General features: G+C 64.8%; 1 protein-coding gene across 1 annotated transcript in view; it reads right to left on the reverse strand.

The window, feature by feature from the left end:
• The window catches only part of LOC310735002 (catechol O-methyltransferase domain-containing protein 1-like), a gene marked incomplete at its 3' end in the record, with an annotated part of 16,698 nt that overhangs the window by 4,242 nt on the left and 7,505 nt on the right, over positions 1–4,951 (reverse strand). The window lies entirely within an intron of this gene.

Here is a 4,951-nt window from a genome sequence, read left to right on the forward strand (position 1 = left end):
TGGTGTGGAGCGAACAACCTGTCTCTAAACGTCGACAAAACTAAAGAGATGGTTGTGGACTTCAGGAGAGCACAGAGAGACCATTCTCCATTGATTATTGATAGATCTTCAGTGAAGATCGTCAAGAGCACCAAATTCCTTGATGTTCACTTGGCGGAGAACCTCACCTGGTCACTCAACACCAGCTCCATCACCAAGAGCCCAGCAGCGTCTCTCCTTCCTGAGAAGGCTGAGGAAAGCTCATCTCCCTCCCCCCATCCTGACCATGTTCTACAGAGGGACCATTGAGAGCATCTTGAGCAGCTGCATCACTAACTGGTTTGGGAACTGCACCGTCTCGGATCACACAGACCCTACAGAGGATAGTGAGGACAGCTGAGAAGATCATTGGAGTCTCTCTCCCCTCTATCATGGACATTTACACCACACGCTTCATCCGCAAAGCACACAGCATTGTTGATGACCACACACCCCCCCCCACCCCGCTCGCGCGCGCGCGCACACCCCCCGCTCGCGCACACCCCCCGCTCACGCACACGCACACCCCCCGCTCACGCACACACGCACACCCCCCGCTCACGCACACACGCACACCCCCCGCTCACGCACACACGCACACCCCCACACACGCACCCCGCTCACGCACACACACGCACCCCGCTCACGCACACACACGCACCCCGCTCACGCACACACACGCACCCCGCTCACGCACCCCACGCACACGCACCCCACGCACACGCACCCCACCCCACGCACACGCACCCCACGCACACGCACACCCCGCTCACGCACACCCCGCTCACGCACACCCCGCTCACGCACACACACACACACACCCCGCTCACGCACACCCCGCTCACGCACACCCCGCTCACGCGCACCCCGCTCACACACCCCGCTCACGCGCACCCCGCTCACGCGCACCCCGCTCACGCACACGCACACACACACACACACCCCGCTCACGCGCACCCCGCTCACGCGCACCCCGCTCACGCGCTCACGCGCACCCCGCTCACGCGCTCACGCGCACCCCGCTCACGCGCACCCCGCTCACGCGCTCACGCGCACCCCGCGCACCCCGCTCCCCCCGCTCACGCGCACCCCGCTCACGCGCACCCCGCTCACGCGCACCCCGCTCACGCGCGCGCGCACCCCGCTCACGCGCGCGCACACCCCGCTCACGCGCGCGCACACCCCGCTCGCGCGCACACACCCCGCTCACGCGCGCACACACCCCGCTCACGCGCGCACACACCCCGCTCACGCGCGCACACACCCCCCCCGCTCACACGCGCACACCACACACACACTCTCACACACACTCTCACACACACTCTCACACACACTCTCACACACACTCTCACACACACACACACACACACACACACTCCCTCACACACACACACATACACTCCCTCACACACACACACATACACTCCCTCACACACACACACATACACTCCCTCACACACACACACATACACTCCCTCACACACACACTCACACATACACTCCCTCACACACTCTCACACTCACATACACTCCCTCACACTCACATACACTCCCTCACACTCACATACACTCCCTCACACACACATACTCACACACACTCTCTCTCACACACACATACTCACACACACATACTCACACACACATACTCACACACACTCTCTCTCTCACACACACTCTCTCTCTCACACACACTCTCTCTCTCACACACACTCTCTCTCTCACACACACTCTCTCTCTCACACACACTCTCTCTCTCACACACACTCTCTCTCTCACACACACTCTCTCTCTCACACACACTCTCTCTCACACACACTCTCTCTCACACACACTCTCTCTCACACACACTCTCTCTCACACACACTCTCTCTCACACACACTCTCTCTCACACACACTCTCTCTCACACACACTCTCTCACACACACTCTCTCTCACACACACTCTCTCTCACACACACTCTCTCTCACACACACTCTCTCTCACACACACTCTTACACACACACACTCTTACACACACACTCACACACTCTCTCTCTCTCTCTCTCTCTCTCTCTCTCACAAACATACTCTCACACTCTCACACACACACTCTCACACATACTCACTCTTACACACACACACACTCACTTACACTCACACACACACATACACACACACACACTCTTACACTCACACTCTCTCTCACACAAACACACACACACACACACACCCCCCGCTCACACACACCCCCCCCCCCGCTCACACACACACACACACACACCCCCCCCCCGCTCACACACACACACCCCCCCCCCGCTCACACACACACACCCCCCCCCCCCGCTCACACACACACACCCCCCCCCCGCTCACACACACACACCCCCCCCCCGCTCACACACACACACACACACCCCCCCCGCTCACACACACACACCCCCCCCCCCCGCTCACACCCCCCCCGCTCACACACCCCCCCCCGCTCACACCCCCCCCGCTCACACACACACACACCCCCCCCGCTCACACCCCCCCCGCTCACACACACCCCCCCCGCTCACACCCCCCCCGCTCACACACACACCCCCCCCGCTCACACACACACACACACACCCCGCTCACACGCACACACCCCCCCCGCTCACACGCACACCCCCCCCCCGCTCACACGCACACACCCCCCCCGCTCACACCCCCCCCGCTCGCACACACCCCCCCCGCTCACACCCCCCCCGCTCACACCCACCCCCCCCGCTCACACCCCCCCCGCTCACACACACACCCCCCCCCCGCTCACACCCCCCCCCGCTCACCCCCCCCCCCGCTCACACCCCCCCCGCTCACACCCCCACCCCCCGCTCGCGCGCACACCCCCACCCCCCGCTCGCGCGCACACCCCCACCCCCCGCTCGCGCGCACACACCCCCCCCCCGCTCACACACACACCCCCCCCCCGCTCACCCCCCCCCCGCTCACACCCCCCCCCGCTCACACCCCCACCCCCCGCTCGCGCGCACACACCCACCCCCCGCTCGCGCGCACACCCACCCCCCGCTCGCGCGCACACACCCACCCCCCGCTCGCGCGCACACCCCCCGCTCGCGCGCACACCCCCCCGCTCGCGCGCACACACCCCCGCTCGCGCGCACACACCCCGCTCGCGCGCACACACCCCGCTCGCGCGCACACGCACCCCCCGCTCGCGCGCACACGCACCCCCCGCTCGCACGCACACGCACCCCCCGCTCGCACGCACACGCACCCCCCGCTCGCACGCACACGCACCCCCCGCTCGCACGCACACGCACCCCCCCGCTCGCACGCACACGCACACACACACACCCCGCTCGCACGCACACGCACACACACACCCCGCTCGCACGCACACGCACACACACACACCCCGCTCGCACGCACACGCACACACACACACCCCGCTCGCACGCACACGCACACACACACACCCCGCTCGCACGCACACGCACACACACACACCCCGCTCGCACGCACACGCACACACACACACCCCGCTCACACGCACACACACACACCCCGCTCACACGCACACACACACACCCCGCTCACACGCACACACACACACCCCGCTCACACGCACACACACACACCCCGCTCACACGCACACACACACACCCCGCTCACACGCACACACACACACCCCGCTCACACGCACACACACACACACACCCCGCTCACACGCACACACACACACACACCCCGCTCACACGCACACACACACACACACCCCGCTCACACGCACACACACACACACACACCCCGCTCACACACACACACACACACACCCCGCTCACACACACACACACACACACACACACCCCGCTCACACACACACACACACACACACACCCCGCTCACACACACACACACACACACACACACCCCGCTCACACACACACACACACACACACACACCCCGCTCACACACACACACACACACACACACACCCCGCTCACACACACACACACACACACACACACCCCGCTCACACACACACACACACACACACACACCCCGCTCACACACACACACACACACACACACACCCCGCTCACACACACACACACACACCCCGCTCACACACACACACACACACCCCGCTCACACACACACACGCACACACACACCCCGCTCACACGCACACACACACCCCGCTCACACGCACACACACACCCCGCTCACACGCACACACACACCCCGCTCACACGCACACACACACCCGCTCACACGCACACACACACCCCGCTCACACGCACACACACACCCCGCTCACACGCACACACACACCCCGCTCACACGCACACACACACCCCGCTCACACGCACACACACACCCGCTCACACGCACACACACACCCCGCTCACACGCACACACACACCCCGCTCACACGCACACACACACCCCGCTCACACGCACACACACACCCCGCTCACACGCACACACACACCCCGCTCACACGCACACACACACCGCTCACACACACACCCCCCGCTCACACACACACCCCCCGCTCACACACACACCCCCCGCTCACACACACACACCCCCCGCTCACACGCACACACACCCCCCGCTCACACACACACCCCCCGCTCACACACACACCCCCCGCTCACACACACACCCCCCGCTCACACACACACCCCCGCTCACACACCCCCCGCTCACACACCCCCCGCTCACACGCACACACACACCCCCGCTCACACGCACACACACACCCCGCTCACACGCACACACCCCGCTCACACACCCCCCGCTCACACACCCCCCGCTCACACGCACACACACCCCCCGCTCACACGCACACACACACCCCCGCTCACACGCACACACACACCCCGCTCACACGCACACACACACACCCCGCTCACACGCACACACACACACCCCGCTCACACGCACACACACACCCC

This window comes from Silurus aristotelis (assembly GCF_946808225.1).
Source record: "Silurus aristotelis genome assembly, chromosome: 12".
NCBI classification, from domain to species: Eukaryota; Metazoa; Chordata; class Actinopteri; order Siluriformes; family Siluridae; genus Silurus; species Silurus aristotelis.